General features: G+C 35.2%; 1 protein-coding gene across 4 annotated transcripts in view; it reads left to right on the top strand.

Moving 5' to 3' along the window:
* Positions 1-22,557, top strand: part of SH3GL3 (SH3 domain containing GRB2 like 3, endophilin A3) — a 134,434-nt gene that overhangs the window by 53,396 nt on the left and 58,481 nt on the right. For 2 of the 4 annotated variants that reach the window (XM_074295272.1, XM_074295273.1), the window contains exon 2: positions 9,126-9,199. The exons of the other annotated variants lie outside the window; for them this stretch is intronic. The gene's annotated coding sequence lies outside the window, so the exon portion shown is untranslated. The remainder of the gene's footprint in view (positions 1-9,125; positions 9,200-22,557) is intronic. 4 annotated transcript variants of the gene reach the window in all.

Genomic DNA, 22,557 nt, shown 5'->3' with positions numbered 1-22,557 from the left:
ATGACAAGACTTGGCAACTGAATGAATATAGAGTGAGGGAGAGTTAGGAATGGAAGATGAATCAGAAATTGGAAAACTAGGTGATTACAAGGACAGTTGTGTCCTCCATGGAGAAATTGAGGATGATTTAGTATGGAAGGGATGTTAGAGAGTGTTGTGTTTTGAATATTTTGGGCTTAAGATGCCAATGGAAAATCCATTGGGAAATGTCTAACAATCACTTGGTGACATGGGACTATATCTCAAGATAGAAGCTAAAACTGTAGATAGAAATCTAGAAATCCTTTGAATAGTGGTAAACTAAGAGCTATGGAGATCACAGAAAGAATGTCAAATACAGAAGAGAAAAGGGTAGAGGAAGTGCCCTAGAGCTACTAATTGGGGACAGATTATTAATGATTATAAGCCAAAGGAATTTGAGAATGACAGACCTGGAAAGTTGGAGAACCAGAAGAGAACAGTTTCAAGAAAACTCAAAGAGGAGAATATGGGGAGGTGATAGAAGTGGTCATGTATATCAAATCATGTAAAAAGATTAAGAAGGATGAGAACTTAAGAAAAGATCATCATCTTTGATAGTTGAGAATTTTGAGAAATTAGTTTTAATTAAGTGAATGAGCTTGGAAGCCAGATTGCAAGAAATTTAGAATTGAATAAGTGGAAAGATGTGGGATATAGATCCCCTTTCCTATTCCATATCTCCTAAAAGTTTGTGAAAGAAAAGTGAGATCTAGGAAAATGCTCGATGATGTTGATGAGATGGTAGGATCAAGTGAAGAATTTTTTAAGGATGACACTTTACACATGTTTTTAGACAACAGGGAAGGAGCCTGGAAATTGGGAGAGATTGGAGTTTTGAAGACTGAGAAAAAATATGGAATAGTTACTGTGGGGAATTTCATAAAGAGATTTTTAAACTGTTTGAGAAAATTTCTTAAAAATTGTTTTGCATTAATGAGAGCCCAGGTGAGATTAGTAACATAAATTGTAATTGACTCAGTAAGATTCTTTATGATAGCATGGTAGTGGTAGCATGTGACTAAAACCCAAGAAGGTGAACAGTGGAAAGCAAACCAGAGCTAGTAAAGGTAGAGGAAAAAAACATAGTTAGACTATTTAATTCTGAAATCAAGATTGAAGAGTTAGGAAAGTGAAGTCAGATGATGACCTGGAAGAACACAGAGGGATGGAGGATTTGGAGGTCATGGTGAGGACGAAGAATAGATTTAGTGAGGGGAAAGGAACAGGGAGAAATGGAAAGATAATTAAGGGTCAGATAGGGGGATTTCAGAGTTCTTTATTTTGAATACTTCTGTGCTGATGATAATATCATGTGAACAACTGTTCCTCTTTATTCTTGGGGTGGAGTTAAGATGTAACTAATAGGAGTTGAGATGGTTGATGCTGAAGTCCCCAAGTATAAGGGTAAGGGATTAGGATAGAGAGTAGTAGATTAGTGGCTAACTCACTAGTTTAGGAGTAAATAAAGTATGAAATATAAATAATTTTATATTTATTATTTTATTATTATATATTATATTTATATTGTATTGGCTATTTTTTGTAAATAATTTATAAAATGCAAATATTGGACTAGATTGTATCTGATTCCTTTTAGCCATATGAATTTATAAATACATGTATATATGTTAGTGCCTCATTTTGGGGGCAAAGAGAAGGGTTTCTGGGAAGATTTCAGATTATTTTTGTTGGTGACTTAAATTTTTTTTACAAATTATTTTTTAATCCAATGAAAACAATAAAGAATGCAATTGTTAGACAAGGTTTATGTGGAATATACAGTAATTCCAGATTAGGTCTCTGCCTGGTGCAGAGTGCCTCATTTTGAATAGAAATGCAGAATTACTTCATATAGTAGAATCTTTCACTTTTTATATATGAATAAAAACTCTGTTCATAGGAGAAAATAATATGCCCCATTGTTGTAAAACTGCATAAATTTTAATTGAAGCCCTTGAGCTGTGTATTATATTTTTCAATAAAATAATAAGCATTGTATATATAAATTCTGAACCAAATTATTTAGATGGGATATAGATTCACTTATTTTTCTGTCATTGAAATTTTATTTTTACTGAAAAGAATTAACCTTTGGCAACAGTAGTATCACTAAAGTACTTTGGATATAGAGAAAGTATGCTGTGATAGAAAGAATACTAGACTTGAAGTCAGGACAGCCTGGTTTTAAATCCCCACTTTAAGGCACCCCACCTTAGTTCAGAACAACTTCTTTTTGGCCTATTGCAGTAGCTCTTCATTGATCACCTGGCTCAAGTTTCATTTCCAATCCATCTTTCACACAGTTAGAAAAGTACAGATCTGGCTGTATTACTTATTTCTCCCATCAGAAGAACCTGAAGAATATTTTTTAGAACAGGATAAAAACTTTTCCATTTGGGTTTTCAATCCTTTCACAATCTGAATTTAGCCTACTTTGCCTTCTCAATATAAACATTACATCCCCCATACATTCTGAGTTACATACAAATGGATCTATTTAGTGTTCCTAGTATAAGACATTTAATTTCCCATCTTGTTTTATTTTTTGCATAGGCTTGGAATGTCTGTACTGCTGCTTTTCAGAGGTATTTTCTCCTCTATGAGGGTTTTTAATGATCTCACAGCTATAGGTTACCTTCTCTTACCTTTTACTTAACTTTTATATATTATATATATAATGTTAAGAAGGTGAGTTCAGTCAGAGAAGTAATGAGTTCAACTTGTCTTTGTTTTCCTAGGATCTAGTTTGTGTACAAAAAAGGTGCTTAATAAATGCTTGTTTGATTTCTTCTATTTTACTATTCATGGGACTATGTGTTTTTGTTTTAAAGTTATTTTAGATTTTGGAGGTCATAGGATTTAACAGTTTAGCAGGACCTTAGACATCATCTTGTGTAGTTAGATGTGAGGAAACCAAAATCCAGAGAAAATAGATGATTTGCCTGTTGTTTTTGTAGCTAATACAAGTTGCAACTGAGAAGTTGGCTTTTTGATTCCACTTATGTTGCCTTATGATTTCATGTCTAAAGAAAACAATTTGGGAAACATTTTTTTAAAAGCTTAACATAATTGAATTATGGCTATATTTGCAAGATATATAGTGTTGCTTATTTCTTCCTAGGTATCTATTTTGGATAACTGCTGGTAGGGATAATAAGTTATCTTGGATCTTTTTTATAAAAATTAATTTTATAATTATAATTTTTTTTAACAGTAATTTTTTTTAACAACATTATCCTTTGTATTCATTTTTCCAATTTTTCCCCTCCCTCCCTCTAGTCCCTCCCCTAGATGACAGGCAATCCCATACATATTAAATGCGTTACAGTATAACCTAGATACAATATATGTTTGTAAATCCAATTTTCTTGTTGCACGTTAAGAATTGGATTCCGAAGGTATAAGTAACTTGGGTGTCATCTTGGATTATTAAGGTAAAAAGTAAATGATTAAGCTTAAAGGGTCAATGACTTCTGACTTTTAGGCTCTGTGATCTTTAGCTTGCCCTAGGGGAGGGATTCAAAATATCATGTCAAGGCAAGCTGACTTTGAAATACAGAGGAAAACCTTTTGGTGTACTCTACTCTTCTTATCTAAGACCTCAAATTGTTGTGCCACAGTTCTCTTTTAATGTCCTGACCCAGTTTCCCTAATTGTCCTATTCAGTTACTCTGCCCAGGTTATAACCATTCCCTCTTAATGATAGGATAAAGGTCTTATATCTTAGTGGTTCTCAAACTTTTTAAATAGGGGGCCAGTTCACTGTCCCTCAGACTGTGGGAGGGCCGGAGTATAGTAAAAACAAAAGCTCACACACTGTCTCTGCCCCTCAGCCCATTTGCCATAACCCCTCGGGCCACATAACTGTCCTCAGGGGGCAGCATCCAGCCTACTGGATGTAGTTTGAGAACCCCTGGAAGACCTTAGGCTATAGTCATTCCCTATTAATGTTTGATGGGATAAAGGTCTTTATCCATTTTAGACATCGTTAGAATATCAGGAGCCTCTGCAGTACCTCTCATTATGTCATCCTAGGTGCCTCCCCCCATTAGGTCATCCCCATCCAGGTACCTCCCCAATTATGTTATTGTTCTTGTTACCATAAAAGAATCTTGTATCTGACATTGGCTTTTGGATTCTTTGAGATGATATTCTCGTTCAGCCCTGGAACCAACCATGGATCCATTTGGTCCCAGTAAATCTCTCCATTTAATAAATTCTGTATTGAATACTCTCTAATCTCTGTCTTGCTCAGTTTCTCCAGCATTACAAAATAACTTAAAGCAAAGGCTGGTGCATGGACTTTTTTGAGATATTTGCAATAGCCGGGAGCATAAACATAGACAACATTGGGAAAAATTAAAAAAAAAAAAAAAAACACATCGGGACATAATATCCTCTAAAATCTTTTATCCTTGTCATGTTTAATGGGAAAGCTCTGTTGGTAAGATGCTAAGTAAGTGTGATGCAGTTTGAGTGCTCTCAATTCCTGGTTGTCAAGAGATTAGTGGCAATAAGAGAGTTGTTAAAAATCCCCTTTAAATCTGCTGCAGGTTTAGGAGTGAAAGAATTCACTCATTCTCCAATTATTAGTTACAAAATGAAAGTTTCTTGTTGGATAAAAATTAGTTTACCAAGAGACTAACTTCTATAGTGGCAAAAATGGAATGCTTTCTCAGTGGGCAGAATGGTCCTGGCAGCTGAGTGAACTATCTAGGTACATCTGCAAAGACCTTAGTTGAAGGAAGCTGTTATATTGGGTATTTTGGTGAGGACTGGGTCAGCCTAAGCAGATCAGACCAGATGGGGGGCTGGGACAGCCCGAGTTGGTCAGATCAGATCAAGATACCTCAATTAAATGAGAATTTAGAATCTCTATGGGAGTTGATTCTCTTATCCTGAAAGGTATGGGCTCTGTCTGGACTCCTTGGAGCCTGGGAGATCCTGATCAAAGGAGACACAATCTCAGAGTGATAATCTTAAAGGAAAACCGTTCCCTTCCCCCTTCATGTGGAGTTGAGGAACCTTGTTCTCAGGTTGATTTTTTTTTTTTTTAATACTTCTCATCATCCACATTAATATTTCAAAAGGAAATCATGGTTTTTATCCAGAATGACTTCTCAGACAATCTCTAGGATTGTGTGTCTCTTGGAACTGGTGCCCACCCTTTAACCTTAACTACCATTTGTTAAGGCCATGCTTATATACAGATTTCCAGATATGATGTAATTTTAATCCCAACAGTTCTTACCTGAATTTATATTTTCATTGGGAATAAAGAGGGAAGATGTAAAATGTAGACAGATAAATATAATAAATAGGTGTAATGGGAATAAAGTACTGTAGGCAGACTTAAAGAAGGGAGAATCTTCTCTTTTAGGGATTTTTAACATTTTTGTGTCACGAATTGCTTTGGCAAATTGATAAAGTGTAGAAATCTTTCCGGAATAAAGCTTTTTAAATGTATAAAATAAAAATGCATAGAATTACCAAGGAGCCAGTTATATTGAATACATTTTTTTTTTCTCATTCTTGAAATCTCTGGTCTGTGAATACCAACTTAAATAAAGAATTTCTTCTATTTTTATAATGAAGATATTCCTGTAGCAATCCAAAATGTGATACTTCCCCTGCTTTTTTTTTTTTGGGGGGGGCTTTTTTAAAAACACAATTCTTTAGAATTTTAAATTCTTGAATCTTTAAGGAATGATACAAAATCATTTTAACAAAAAGGTTCACAAAGAGGTGCTGATGAGGTAGTCAAGTGTTCATTAAAGCCTAAAGTTGATGGGGGTTAAGGTCCCTTTAAGATTCCTTTCTGATTTTCAACCCCCCACCCCACCCCCCACCCCCATGGCTGAAGAAGCTAGGATCTTTTGATTCACAAATCCTGGTCAAAAAGCATCCTTTTTGAATTCCAATGATATCCAGCCTTTCCCAGCCCCCACTATCTGCTCAGGTTTTCCCAACCCCCACAAACAGCTTCTTCCTTATCTAAGGACTCATTGAATTCTATTCAAATTCTTTTCTTTTTTTCTTTTTTTTAAACAAATGATTAATACATTTTATTGATTCCAGGGCCAAAAAAGAGCAGCATTTGGTCAGTTAAAGGTGAAAGACACCTTGGAATTCTATTCAAATTCTAACCCTGACTGAAGCTCAGGCTAGAGGCCAGCCTGGGACTCCACCTATGGGCCCCATCGGATTGTCCAAAGCCCTCCCATTATAAAAAGAGCCAGACCGGAGTCCACTCTTTGCAGAGGTCCCAAACATGGCATCCTTATTCCTGCCATGTCAAGGATTTCTGCTCACTAGTGTTTTCCTACCTTTTAATCTTACTTCCAAACCCTACAATAAACCTTTTTTAATCAAGCTAGGTTTTCGGGCCTGTAAATTCCTTTACAGGGGACTCTGCGCAGTCAGTAGGCTATCCTTTCACCGAACTAAAAGGGGTTCCCCCTTTCCTAACTCTCAAAAAGTCATTAGAGATTAGTAGTCAGGGGAGAATTTAGTGGAGCCTATAAAGGTCAACATGAAGCTAATAGACTGAAAAGTAGCCTCATGAGAGTCAGAATTTCTTTCATTTTTAGTATTCTGTAGCAAAGTATGATCTCATTCTACTCTCTAGCATTACTCTGATTAATCATAGATTTAATATGGACTTTGGATCATGTGAGTAACAAGATGGAAGATCAGATATTTTCTCCAGTCTTTATCACCTTTCAAACCTGAACAAACTAGTAAAGGTAGCCAATCCAGCTGGGCTTCCTTTTCTCGAATCTAAGACAACAAAAACTTTAGGGAAGAAGGGGGTAACCCAGTAAATTAAGTGCAGAGAAGAGGAATTCCCAACCCTAACAAACTTTCAGCTTTCCCTCCATCCCCCACCAGCTCTGGCAGAATACATTTACAACAACTCTACCCTCACCTTCAGTTCTTGTGATCTGCTTGGATTGGCCACAGTATCATGGCATTCTCATAATCAACTGGCCAAAGTGTGCAGTTAGTTCCCTTTGTCTTCCCTTTTAGCTCTGGAATCGAAAACAAATGAATACTATCATTGTGGCTAGAAAGGGTATATCAGTGTCCTTTGTGATTCCATTTATCACTTTGAACTTTCCAATCCAAAACATCCCTCTCTGAACACCACTACACACACACACACACACACACACACACACACACACACACACACACACACATACACACACACTCTCTCTCTCTCTCTCTCTCTCTCTCTCTCTTTCTCTCTGTCTCTCTGTCTGTCTCTCTCTCTCTCTCTTTCTCTCTCTCTCTCTCTCTCTCTCTCTCTCTCTCTCTCTCTCTCTCTCTGTCTCTGTCTCTGTCTCTGTCTCTGTCTCTGTCTCTCTGTCTCTGTCTCTGTCTCTGTCTCTGTCTCTCTCTCTCTGTCTCTGTCTCTCTCTCTCTATTCATATATATATATATACATATACACACCTTTGATTTTGAATCCCTAGCTCTTAGCACAGTCCTTTACACATAATGAACACAATAAGTGTTGTTTCATTCATTTTGGAACAAGTTATGTAATACTGAAAAAAATACTTAGGATATAGTCCCTTCCCTCAATCATTTTGTCCACAAATTGAGGAAAAAATATACTTGAAAGAGTTAATAAGACATTATGGTTAGAGACAAAATGAAATGTATAGACAGAAAGAAATCTAGTTATGCAAAGAAGTATTCCATGCAAGAGTGATTTGGGAAACGGGGCAGCTAGGTGGCGCAGTGGATAGAGTACCAGCCTTGAATTCAGGAGGACCCGAGTTCAAATCTGGTCTCAGACACTTAACACTTCCTAGCTGTGTGACCCTGGGCAAGTCACTTAACCCCAGCCTCCAAAAAAAAAAAAAAAGAAAAAAAAGTGATTTGGGAAGATCTTATAAAGGGGGAACTTATTGAACTTTAAAGGATGGGTAGAATTTAAATATGCAGAAAGGAGGAGGGGGAATATTTCAGGTTTGAGAAAATATGAATAAATGCAAGAGAGAAATGAATTGTGTTTGTGGGAAGGTAAAAATAATTTTTAAGGGGAATAGTGAAATATAAGATTAATAAACTAAAAGTGGATTCAGATCATGTTGGCTTATGGCAATCAAATTAAGGAGTTTGGACTTTATTCTGTGGAGAGAGGTTATTTTGGGAAGTTAATGAACCTGGCAATAATATTATTGGGGCAGCATTTTAGAGAAATGGGTCAGGCAGCAGTATAGGGATGGTTTGGAAGGGAATGGGATTGAAAGCAGGGGACCAGTTAGGACATAATATTTCTCCTTAATTAGGATAAAGAAATGAGGGGTAGTATGCTACAATGGACAGGCCTCTGACCTTTGAGCTAGAAGACCTGATTTCAACTCCTGCCTCTGACATAATAGTGGCTGTGTAATCCTAGGCAAAGTTGTAGAGAAGCTACTGACCCTGCAGTAAAGGGAGTTTCTTTTTACAGAAGTTTCCTGTACTAGTGAAATTACAAGTTTAGTCCTCAGTCCCCAGTTCTAATGTGGCTATGGTAGAATGGAAAGAAATGAATGGATGGCAGAAACTTATGGAAGAAGAATTAACAGGATTGATTGAATTTGTGGGATAGGAGAAACGAGAAAGTCAAAAAAGTTTAAAAGGCCAGATAACCAGAAGAAAGGTATAATTGATAGATATAAAAGATACTATTACTAGAATGAGGGAGTTGGCTGATTTTGTGGTATAAGGTATCACTTTAGATATGCTGAGTGTGAGATGATGGTAATGGAAAGACATCTGATAGGAGGCATCTTTTAATACATACAACACTGACCATGTAGGGAGAGTGTGTGTGTGTGTGTGTGTCATGCGCGCGCATGTCTACACATGCACCCTTATACTGTTCTCCAAGGCCAAAAAGATTATTTTTGGATTATGCTTTGCTTTTTGTTACCTATAATCCTCTTTTCATCATTAGCGTAGCTGATTGATAATTGAATATGTTTATTAAAAGAACATATTTCTGATTTTGCATTTGGATGCTTGCTACTTTGATTATCATGTTATTTGTATGCATTGTAAAAAGAATGCACATATTACAGTAGTGATGTAATTTGTATTTCCAGGTTCCAGACTGGATTTTTACCAAAGGCCTCCTACTCAAACCATTTCTCCTAGACACATTATCATTGTATTGCAGGTATTTGTAATTCTTTCTTCTTCTTGGTTCTCTGAAATATAGTAGGGTATATTCAGTAGGAGCTAAACTTTCTTAAAGTCAAGCTATCTTGCAAACTCACCCAACCCTGGGTATTTAACTTGCTTTAAGGGACAAGGTTATCTCTGTTGAAGTTGGCCTACTTAAAGCTTTTTTTGTATAAAGCAAGTAATTTTTGTGTTTATTTTTTTATATGTTCCTTTTTGTTCTTTCCTCCCCCTTTTAAAATGAACTTATTGAGTACCTTAGGTCAGCCGGCTGCTATAGAAGCTAGTGATACTTGTGCAGGCAAATAAATCTGTTACACATTTGCAAAATGGGTGGGTATTCTTAAAGCTTGGTAGAAATCATTGGCAATCTCAAATCATGCAAGAGTGAAACCTTGGGAAAATCGCATGCGTGTGTGTGTGTGTGTGTGTGTGTGTGTGTGTGTGTGTGTGTAGGAAAAGAACGTACTTCAGATAGATTTGAGCTGGCTCATATAGCTGTGTTCTACTTTAACAAAATCGAGCATATTGAAAATCAAATTGGATTTATTTAAATGAGTTGATATTGGTACCATTTTTTTTTTTTTTTTCATCTCCAAAAAGGAAGGGGAGCTGGAAGCTGTGATGAGATAAAGGAAGGGAAGAAAGATCACTGACTGGATCTGAAATCTTGGGGTCATATCCCAGTCCTGATTCTTAGGTGTGACCTTGGGTACCTTATTTGGTTCCTCTGTGCCTTAATTTTCTTACCTCTGAAATTGGGGAGGGTGGTTAGCCTAATGACTTCAGGTTACTTACAGACCTAGGTCTACAGTCCTAGGATTCTTTATTTTACATGAATAATTTTAGAAACCCTTTAAATATTAAATATACATGGAGAATTTAAAACATTGTTGAACTTATAGAAGTTTAAGTTCTGTTGTGGAGTATGTTTATGGAGAAGATAGCAAGGTCATTCTGCATCAGCTTTTAGCCTTTCAACAGAAATTAGACCTGAAGATTTCCTTACATTTAGTGGTAATTAGTTTTTAATTTGAATTAGTTTTGAATTACTGAATGTCATTAATCATTCTTAGTTCTTTCTATCCAGAACTGAAGAAGCTTTATGTAGTTCTTGAAATTTTCAAATTCATAATCTCTGATCTTTATCTGCCCCACAAGTACAAACATGTAGTGTTCATTTTATTCGAGTAGTTTGGACACTACTGTAGTTTTCACAGAGCCGGTCACCTAATGCTGCTTGAAAAATCCTTAAATTTCATGCCTCCCTACCTCAGTCTTATTAGTCTATTTCTTCAGATTCCAAAAACATAGTTGTAAATGTAAAATATCTTCTTTCTAGTGCTTGATTGCCCTCCAGTGGTGAAAATGTGCAACAGTAGATTTATATAGGTTTACACAGCTCAGGGAAACATTTTTTTTTTCTTTCTTGGCTATTTAAAAAAAAAAGAGAGAGAGAGAACTTTTGGGGAGCTAATCCAACCTATACCTGAACTATGAGCTCTATAATTAGTAGGTCACTTTGGAAGTCACTGCTTGAACAATTTTCATGGAGAACTGAATTAAAATCTGGCCTTGGATCCTTATTAGCCATATGACTCTAGAAAAGCCACTTTTATGTTTTTCTGCCTCAGGTTTTTCATCTGTAAAATGAAGTCAATGACAGCACCTATCTTCTAAGTTGTTATAAAGATAAAATGAGATGATAATTGCAGCCAGAATGCTATATAAATGTTAGCTATAATCATTGTCATTATTATCATTACCTTCCTGATTCTGACTGGCCTTCTATAATAATTACTGTAAAGTTATAATTACTCTATAATATGAAGTACTATTATTATTTTGTAATACTTTAGAGCCCTGTAATATTATATGTGATATCCAATATTTTATGTATAACCTGTAATATGTATGTATAATAGAGCATCATATATATCATATCATATCACAACTACATGATACTATACCATATAATATTCTATTATACAATAATAGTTATTCTATATTAATGATGATAGAAGGTCAGCTTTGAGGGTAGGAATGCCTAGATTGAAACCCTGCTCTTATTTATATTTAATATGGCATTTAATCCGAATGCCTCAGATGCTGTACATTTTATATTTATTAACAATCATCGTTATATGCATCTTGGTTTGTTGCTTTGACTTTTAACAATATGCTCACTGAAATTATGGTTACCATAATTTCCATTTCCTCCTTGATTGGTTAGTTTAAGATTATCATTTGAGAATATACATTGAAGATTTTGCCTCACTAATATAATGGTAAAAAGTATAATTGCAAGCTTAAAATCAAAACCATTTATGTAAATCAATGTATAGAAAATATTGACTCTTATCATTTCAAGATACATTCTTCCTTCCTTCCTGAGCTTGAAGAAAGAAAAATAGATTCCTATGTAAGTGAAGGAAGTGTTTCTTCTTCATTTTGGTCATTTTATTGTTCTTTTATTGTTCTTTTACTTTATTGTACTGTTTATGTATTGATTTCCTAACTGTTGTTAGTTTCTGGAATTTGTCTCATTTCAAAAAAATTGATCCTATTTGCTGTGGTTAGAATATCCCATTCTATTTGTGAATGAGTAAAAAATTTAAGGGCAGCTACAGGATACAATGGATAGAAATCCAGGTCTAGATTTGAGAAGGCCTGAGTTCAAATCCAGCCTTAGCAGAATTTAGCACACTTACTATGTGACCCTGGACAAATCACTTAATCTTGTTTGCCTTAATTTCCTCATCTGTAAAATGAATTGTAGAATTGTAGTGGCAAAGCACTGGAGTGAGAAATAATGAAATACATAAGGCTTAGAAGAAATAAGATAGAGTAAAGAACTTAAATCCTAAGACTTTCTTTGCTACTCCTTTTTTAGTTTTCAGGAAAATTTGTTTTTTTTGTTGGAAACTTAGAGAACAACAACAAAAAAATCAGATCATTATAGACATAGAGAGATTTACCAACAAGGTAAATCTCATGTACCCAAATTTTTAAAAATAACCTAATAAAATGAGGGATTACTGTCAAAGATAGTATAATGTGCACCAATGACACAGCTTCTTAAAAATATTTTGCGTGCACAAATGAAAGTCCTCTTTTTAGATTATATCTGATATATGTAAATATCTTTTAAACTAATAAATTTTAGTTTACCATCTTAAAAAAGAAAAAGATTCTTAAAAACACAATCAGTACAAATACACAGACAGATAAGCACACAAAAATTATGAGGTAGTAGCTATGATATTTTTTAATTGATGATAGTGTGAGGTTTCAGTGACTAGCTTTCTGAATTTTAATATTGATTATGTAAAATACTTCCTCTCTCTTCCTAAGCCAATTAGGTCCACTGATAGACCACATCTAAGATTCTTGCTATTGTCCATTTGGTCCCTAGATGTCTCCAGAGACTGCTATTTCACACTCCACAGCCTGATCTGATATTGGGAGAAAAATTCATTCAGAAATTAATTTACTTATCTATCTACCTGTAAGGATCCTTGACTTATGGACCTTCTTATCCAGATATTCAGTTCTTCCAAACTAGAGAAAAACTGAAAATAATCCACTGTGCAACTTTCCCAAAATATTGGAGAACAACAATGAAAGCAAAATTGAGTTGACTTTTTTGTTGGAATATAGAATTATTTCAATTTCTCAAGCCTGTAGAATGTCATAGACTTAGTACACATTCAAGTTGCTTCCCTATCCCCTATCCTATTTTGGGTGATCTTCTTAAAAAGAAATACATTTTCATTAAAGGCCATCTGTAGGGAATGAGCCCCAGGTTTTATGTCTATCTGTCTACATATAGATTGTTGCAACTTTTAATACAAATAAGACATCCAAAAGCACAAAACGGAGACACATAAAATTATTTTCAACAGGACACTTAATATTTTTTCCCAGAGATCTTATTTTTGTGAGTGTTCAAGGGAAGAGTTATCTCTTAAATTATGTCATTTTCTCTCCACTTACATAGTCATTTTTCTAGTTTAGTCCTTCATCATCTTTTATCCAGACTGTATTGTAATAGCCCCTTATTTGGCCTCCCTCACCCCATCCTTCTATATATAGGTGCTAATGTAATTTTACTGAAATACAGTCTTGAGTGTATCAGCTCACTGCTCAGTAACTCTAGTGGTTCACTGTTGCCTCCAGGATCAAATTCAAGCTTTAGCCACTCATTTAAAGTTTTTCCCGTGATACTTTTTTTTTTCTTCCAGGCTTTTTGCAAATTACCTTCTTCCCCCGCACCCCCCCCCCCCCCAATTTGTCTGTAATTTAGCTATCCTGGCTTTCTTGCAATTCCATCTTTGCACTGCACTGTCTCCCAATCCTGAAATGGTCTCCTTCCTTACCTCTTGGAACTTGTTTCCTTCAATACTCCCCATAAGTGCTACCTACATATAGCTCTTTTCTGATCCTTCAAACTACTAATATTATCCTTTCAAAAAACAATCCTTGTATTCATTTCATAGTCTTTTTTCATATACTTGTCTTTTCATTTGGAATGTAGTCTCGTTGAAGACAGGGAATGTCTCATTTATATGAAAATGCTTTTGAAATTATTAAGTATTAGATAAATGTGGACTATTTCTGTCATAAAAGACTTGTATTCTAAAAATTAAAAATAAATAAATCCTGTATTTAATTTATAACTTTTAAGTTAGAAGTCTTTTTATATTATTTTTTTCATTTTCTTTAATATTCTTAAAAACTTTTTATGAAAAGAAGCTGAGGTAGAAACTTCAAGTCATTAAAACTCAGATTTTAAAGAAATTCCTAAAGTGACATGTCTTAATCTTTCTTGAATTAACGATTGTATTTTTATTTCATATCACCTTTCAATTTGGCAGCCTTTTGCTGAGAAATTCTTTTTCTCTTTCTTAACACTTTGCAGTACTAAACACCTTTCCTGAAGGTCTCCAGGGCAGGACATCACACCTTCAGAGACATAAATTACAAGTATTTTCCCCTAACTCCAAGGAACTCAGCAAATGCTAGCTAACCACAGTCACATCTGCAACAAATGGAGTAATGTTAATATAAAAATTACTACTGTACTACTTGGGGGTTTGATTTTTTTTTCCCTTGCTACAGTCTGCCTGCCAAACTTATTATAAACAGAAGATATAATTGCCCCAAAAAGTTTATGATAGAAATTCCAACAGTAACCCTTACCCTCTCAGAGTTATTCATCATTTTCTTTCTTAAAATAAATGTTTATTGATAGCTTTAATTTTACATCACCTACATTTCCCACTGTATTACTCTCTCCACCTTTCCCTATCCCTGACCCAGAGCCATTCCTTAATAAAGAATAAACAAAGTGAAAGAAGACAAGTTTAGTAAAACTATTCAGTATAGTTAAAAAAAAAAAAAAGTATAATAATACGCTATTCCGTAGCCTATCACCTCTGTGGAATTGCTCACCGAGGAGATATCTTTTTTTTTTTTTTTTTTTTTTTTTTTGAGCCAAGCTTGGTTGTTTTAATTTCATAGCATTCAGTTTTGTTTGGTAGTTGTTGCTGTTCATTCGGTTTATATCTTTAAAGTAATTTATATGTTGATTTCCTGGTTTTGCTTACTTCACTATTATCTGTATAAATCTTTTTGATGCTCTCTGATAGTCTTTATTCATTATTTCTTACATTACAGTAACATTTTCTTGTATATATGCACAACAGTTGAATGTTTAGCAATTTCCAAAATCATTTGATATCTATTTTGTTTCCATTTCTTTCCAGACTTTCTCCTAGGACCTAGTACTTTTCCAGGGAAAGTTATACTACATAATAAATAATTTATTTATTTATTTTTTTTAGAAAGGAAAAAAGAAAAAAAATATGCAAAAGCGATCAATATCCAGAAAAAATGCAATGTAGTATACTTGTGGGCCTCCCTTCTTTGTAACTTTTGATTGTTGTATGCATTGCTTTATTGCCCCTCCCTACTTCAGTTGTCTTAAACTTCTTTAAATCTTTTTTTCCCATGCTTCTTTGTATTTATCATATGTATTAAAATGAAACCCAAACTTTGAACTTTTAAGTTCATCATTCTCCTTATTACAATACATTTAAGATTCTGTTCATTCAAACTGTTTACAAATAGTTTTCTTCCTCCTTTATATTGTGAGAATTACCATTAGAAACCATAGCTCATTAGATTAGTAATGGTTATGTGAAAATGAGGTATTACTTTTTCTTTTGATTTTAAATATATAACAATCTGTTGAAATCTTATATTAGTCATCATGGTCTTGGACATTCAAACATAATACTTATCTTAAAAAAATAAAAATAAAGAGAAATTCAATAGCATTACAAGCCCACTTTCTTGTTCTGTGATTAAATGTTTATTTTCTAAACTGATAGCCAGAAAAATTGTTCCCATAGCTTAATTTCAGCAAAATATTTTCACTTTGGTTTGGGGGAAAAAAAATCTTACCTTCTGGCACATGCCTGACTTACTGCCAGTCCTATATCTAAACACGAGTGAACAAGAGGAAAGATGTATCTCTTTGTAGTACTCTTGAGAGAAGGAACATTGGTGAATGTGATTGTGGGAAGCTATGTGTGAACAAGTAAGCAATTATTAAGCCAGGTGAGAAGGATTAGGACATAAAGAGGTTAGGAGGTGAAAAAAATTAAATAACTTCCTTGGAGATACTATATAAAAGTATATGTAATTCATAATTCCCTACTTTCCCGAACGCCATACTTATTTGGGAGCATTCTTAGTTCTACTATTCTAAAAAGCCTCCTTGTGGGTTTGGGTTTTTTTTTGTGTTTTTGTGTTTTTTTTTTTTTTAAGTCCTATGACATACACTAGTGTGGAAGAATATCCTATTTCACTTTATTTTTGTTATATCATCTAATAAAATTCTGTGTATGTAAAAGAAATCTGGAAAATGGAGGATGTTAACTGATCTAAGAAGAGTAAATGAACAGATGGAAACTATGGGAACTCTTCAACCTGGACTTTCATCTCCTACTCAGTTGCCAAGAGAATGGCTTCTTTGGGTTATAGACATTAAGGATTGTTTCTATTCTATCCCTCTAAATAAGGAGGATATGAAAAGATTTGTTTTTTCCATGCCTAGTGTTAATTTGGCTGAGCCTTATAAAAGATATGAATGGATAGTTTTGCCACAGGGAATGAAAAACAGCCCTACTATGTGCCAAATGTATGTTGCTGCTGCTCTTGCTTCAGTAAGAAAAGCATTTCCAAAAGTAATATTGTTTCATTATATGGATGATATTTTGGGATGTGCACCTGAGGAACAAATGTTAGAAGCATGTCTACAAAAGACCATGGAAACATTAAAGTACTACAAACTGCATATAGCTACAGAAAAAAATCAAAGACATGCTCCTTTTCAATATTTAGGATATGAAGTATATCCTAAGACACTCACAGTACAAAAGCTTTCTTTAAGAACAGAGAAGTTGAACACCTTAAATGATTTCCAAAAATTAATAGGAGATATCCAATGGATGCATCCAGTGTTAGGCTTAACTACCAATCAACTGCAACCTCTATATAACATTTTAAGGGGAGACAGTGCTTTAAATTCACCATGCTAGCTTACAAAAGAAGCACAAGAGGCTTTGAGAGAAGTTGAACTGGCTTTTTCCAATGTGGTTGAAAGAGTCACTCAAAAACCCTTGGAAATACCAATTTTTGTTACAAAAGAGGCACCCACAGCAGTCCTTCATCAAGGAGACAGTGTGATTGAGTGGGTGAACCTCCCAGAACAACCAGAACAAAGCCTGATTCCTTACCCAGTACTTGTGGCTAGAATTTTATTAAAGGCTATTAAGAGAGTAATACAATTATCTGGGATAAGACCTGAAAAAATATACACATTCTATATTAATGCACAAATTAATGTATGCTGTGAGACCATCCCAGAATGGCAAATTTTATTGGCCACAGCTCCAAATTTTGCACACAGGTCTCCATTAAAGATAACCCGGCTACTACATAATTGGCAATGGATTTTTGAAGAAAAAGTTTCTAAGGTTCCTCTTAAAGGACCAACAATCTTTCCGGACACCTCCAAAGGAAATATTTGTGTTGTATACTCTCATGATTTAACCATAAAGAGAGTAGTCAGGACTCCTATTCAGTCCATTCAACAGAATGAATTATTTGCTAAATGCTAGCTCTTACTTATTACCCAGGAGACGTAAATATAATTACTGATTCAGCCTATTCAGGAGGTGTAGTACAAAGAATAGCCACAGCCTAAATAAAATTTGCAGCCTCTAATATTTATCAGCTCTTTAAGGAACTTCAAGAGCAAGTGAGAAAGCATCCAGGCAAGATTTATATCTTGCATATCCACTCACATAGTGGACTTCCAGGTCCTGTTTTTGATGGAAATTCAAAGGCAGATAGCCTTTTAACTATGTTAGCCAGTACTCCTTTATTTCAGGAAGCACAAGAATCTCATTCTAAATATCATCAGGTTGACTTCCGGCCAAGATGGCGGCGTGGAGGCAGACAGCTGCTTGAGCTCCTCGTTTTCTCTCAGAACTTACTTCATGACAAGCCTCTGACTTAATGCTTGACCCAGAAAGAAATCCACAAATTATCACCAAGAGAAGACATCCTTGAAAGTCGCCAGAAAAGGTCTGTGTTTGTTCGGGGGAGGGTCAATCAGACTGGGCGCAGACTGAGGGCAGACAGCCAGAGCAAGACAGGCAGCTCACACAGCTCAGACCCGAGGGGGAGGGGTGTGATCTCTGCCGTTTCTGCGAAAGGGCTTTTGCCCCAGTGTGGATGCTCCGTCTTGGCAGCAAGCCAGGAGCAGCAGAGAGGGTGTAAACACCGGAGGTGAAGATTAAAACCCCAGAAAGCCAGCGTCTCTCAGAGCCCGGCCACCCCCAACCCCCACCTGGACTGACTCGGTGCGTTCTCAGAGCCTCAGAGCGCAGACTCAGTACAGTCATTGCTGTTCTGTTAGTGGCTCTCTGCTGCCCTACCCCCAGTCTGTAGAGGAAGCCCATTAATAACATCCAGCCCTATCCCCCGCAAAACAGACCAATTGTTTCTCTTGTCAGTTTGTTTTCTTTGATTCCTACTCTGACAAAATGAACAAAAAATTCAAAAGGGCTCTAACCATTGACAGCTTCTGTGTGGAGAGGGAGCAGACTTCAAATGCTGAGGAGACTAGGAACAGAATGTCCCCAGATGTATCCCCTGGGAGGGATATGAGCTGCTCCTCAATACAAAAGAACCTCCTAGAGGAAATCAAAAAGGCTCTCACAAGAGAGCTGAAAGAGAAATGGGAAAAGGAAAGGGAAGCTTGGCAAGAGAGCCTGGAGAAGTCATCCCATGCATTCAAAGACAGAGTGGATAAAGAAATCAAATCATTGAGAGACAAGATTAGTGAGCTGGAAAAGGTAAACAACTCCAAGGAAAACAGGATTAGTGAGCTGGAAAAGGTAAACAACTCCAAGGAAAACAGGATTAGTGAGCTGGAAAAGGTAAACAACTCCAAGGAAAACTGGATTAGAGAGCTGGAAAAAGAAATCAGCTCTCTAAAAAATAAAATGGATAAAATGGAAAAAAATTCCATAGAAGATAAAAACTCAATTGGACAATTACAAAGAGATATAAAAAAAGTGAGTGAAGAAAATACATCATTGAAAATTAGACTGGAACAAGTAGAAATGAATGACTCAAGGAGAAACCAAGAGGGAGTCAAGCAAAACCAGAGAAATGAAACAATTGAAAAGACTGTCAAGTACCTTACCAGAAAGACAACAGACCTGGAAAACAGATCCAGGAGAGACAATTTGAGAATAATCGGACTCCCTGAAAAATGGGAGGAAAAAAAGAGCTTGGACACCATTTTCGAGGAAATTATCAAAGAGAACTGCCCAGACGTTTTGGAAACAGAGGGTAAAATAGACATTGAGAAAATTCATCGATCACCTACTGAAAGGGACCCTAAAATCAAAACGCCAAGAAATATAGTGGCCAAGTTCAAGAACCATCAGACAAAGGAAAAGATATTGGAAGCTGCTAGAAAAAAACAATTCAGATATGGAGGATCCACAATAAGGATAACACAGGATCTAGCAGCATCCACATTAAAAGAACGCAGGGCCTGGAACATGATATTCCGAAAGGCTAAGGAACTTGGTATGCAGCCAAGAATAACTTACCCAGCAAGAATGAGCATCGTTTTCCAGGGAAGAAGATGGACATTTAACGAAATAAATGAATTCCATCTATTTTTGATGAAAAAACCAGACCTACATAAGAGGTTTGATCTTCAAATACAGAACTCAAGAGACTTCTAAAAAAGGTAAAAAGAAATCTTGAGAACTATACTTCTGTCAAAAAAATATGTAAAGAACATATGTACAATTTGTCTTAGAAACTAGAGGTAGAAAGGAGATTATATCATAAAAAAGTATAAAGTGGTGGTAATACATCTCATGAAGAGGCAAAGGTAACCTATTATATCTGAGAGAAAGAAAGGAGGGAGATGAACATAGCGTGTATCAATAGACATATTCGATGTATGGTGAAACTTCTTCCACTTCATTGAAAAGTGAAAGGGAAGGAGTAAGCTAAGGGGAAGGGAATACAGTAATTTCGAGGAAAAGGGGTAAAATAAGGGGAGGATCTTTAAGGTGGGGGAGGGATCCTAAAAAGGGAGGGCTGTGAAAAGCAAGTGTTGTTTACCAGTTTAATACTGGATAGGAGGGTAAAAGGGAAGGAAAGGGGAAAAGCATAAGCAGGGGTTAATAGAATGGCAAGCAATATAGAATTAGTCCTTCTAACCATAAATGTGAATGGGGCGAACTGCCTCATAAAGAGGAAGCAGTTAGCAGACTGGATTAAAAGTCAGAATCCTACTATATGTTGTTTACAGGAAACACACCTGAAACAGGATGAGACATTCAAACTAAAAGTAAAAGGGTGGAGCAGAATCTATTATGCTTCAGGCAAAACCAAAAAAGCAGGAGTAGCCATCCTCATCTCAGATCAAGCAAAAACAAAAATTGATCTAATTAAAAGAGATAAGGAAAGGCATTATATCCTGCTAAAGGGCAGCATCAATAGTGAAGCAGTATCAATATTAAACATGTATGCACCAAGTGGTACAGCATCTAAATTCTTAAAAGAGAAATTAAGAGAGCTGCAAGAGGAAATAGATAGCAAAACTATAATAGCGGGAGATCTCAACCTTGCACTATCAGAATTAGATAAGTCAAACCACAAAATAAATAAGAAAGAAGTCAAAGAGGTAAATAGAATACTAGAAAAGTTTGATATGATAGATCTTTGGCGAAAGCTAAATGGAGACAGAAAGGAATATACTTTCTTCTCAGCAGTTCATGGAACCTATACAAAAATTGATCATATACTAGGGCATAAAAACCTCAAAATCAAATGCAGTAAGGCAGAAATAGTAAATGCATCCTTTTCAGACCATAATGCAATCAAAATAACATTTAATAAAAAGCCAGGGGAAAATAGACCAAAAAATAATTGGAAACTAAATAATCTTATACTAAAGAATGATTGGGTAAAACAGCAAATCATAGACATAATTAATAACTTCACCCAAGAAAATGACAATAATGAGACATCATACCAAAATGTGTGGGATACAGCCAAAGCAGTAATTAGGGGAAGTTTTATATCGCTACAGGCCTACCTGCATAAAATAGAGAAAGAGAGGGCCAACGAATTGGGTTTACAACTAAAATTGCTAGAAAAGGAACAAATTAAAAACCCCCAGACAAACACAAAACTTGAAATTCAAAAAATAAAAGGTGAGATTAATAAAATTGAAAGTAAAAAAACTATTGAATTAATTAATAAAACTAAGAGTTGGTTTTATGAAAAAACCAACAAAATAGACAAACCCTTAGTAAACCTGATTAAAAAAAGGAAAGAGAAAAAGCAAATTGATAGTCTTGAAAATGAAAAGGGTGAACTCACCACTAATGAAGAGGAAATTAGAACAATAGTTAGGAGCTACTTTGCTCAACTTTATGCTGATAAATTCGATAACTTAGATGAAATGGAAGAATACCTTCAAAAATATAGCTTGCCCAGATTAACAGAGGAAGAAGTAAGTAGTCTAAATAGTCCCATCTCAGAAAAAGAAATAGACCAAGCTATTAACCAACTTCCTAAGAAAAAGTCCCCAGGACCAGATGGATTTACAGGTGAATTCTACCAAACATTTAAAGAACAACTAACTCCAATGCTATGTAAACTATTTGAAAAAATAGGGATTGAAGGAGTCCTACCAAATTCCTTCTATGACACAGACATGGTACTGATACCTAAACCAGGTAGATTGAAAACTGAGAAAGAAAACTATAGACCAATTTCCTTAATGAATATTGATGCTAAAATCTTAAATAAGATATTAGCAAATAGACTTCAGAAAATCATCCCCAGGATAATACACTATGACCAAGTGGGATTTATACCAGGAATGCAGGGCTGGTTTAATATTAGGAAAACTATTAGTATAATTGACCATATTAATAATCAAATTAATAAAAACCATATGATCATCTCAATAGATGCAGAAAAGGCATTTGATAAAATCCAACATCCATTCCTACTAAAAACGCTTGAGAGTATAGGAATAAATGGACTATTCCTTAAAATAATAAGGAGCATATATTTAAAACCTTCAGTAAACATCATATGTAATGGTGATAAACTAGAACCTTTCCCTGTAAGATCAGGAGTGAAACAAGGTTGCCCACTATCACCATTACTATTCAATATAGTACTAGAAACTCTAGCCTTGGCAATAAGAGCCGAGAAAGAGATCCAAGGAATTAGAGTAGGAAATGAAGAAATCAAATTGTCACTTTTCGCAGATGACATGATGGTATACTTAGAGAACCCCAAAGACTCTGCTAAAAAGCTATTAGAAATAATTCAGAATTTTAGCAAAGTCGCAGGATACAAAATAAATCCACATAAATCCTCAGGATTTTTATACATTACCAACACAATCCAACAGCAAGAGATACAAAGAGAAATTCCATTCAAAATAACAGTCGATAGTATCAAATATTTGGGAATATATCTACCAAAGGAGAGTCAGGAATTATGTGAGCAAAATTACAAAACACTTGCCACAAAAATAAAGTCAGATTTAAATAATTGGAAAGACATTCAATGTTCTTGGATAGGCCGAGCGAATATAATAAAGATGACAATACTCCCCAAACTAATCTATTTATTTAGTGCTATACCAATCAGACTCCCAAGAAACTATTTTAATGACCTAGAAAAAATAACAACAAAATTCATATGGAAGAATAAAAGGTCGAG

This window comes from Sminthopsis crassicaudata, chromosome 2, assembly GCF_048593235.1.
Source record: "Sminthopsis crassicaudata isolate SCR6 chromosome 2, ASM4859323v1, whole genome shotgun sequence".
NCBI classification, from domain to species: Eukaryota; Metazoa; Chordata; class Mammalia; order Dasyuromorphia; family Dasyuridae; genus Sminthopsis; species Sminthopsis crassicaudata.
The sequence above is the reverse complement of the archived record's forward strand: the minus strand, read 5'-3'. Positions and strand labels throughout refer to the sequence as shown.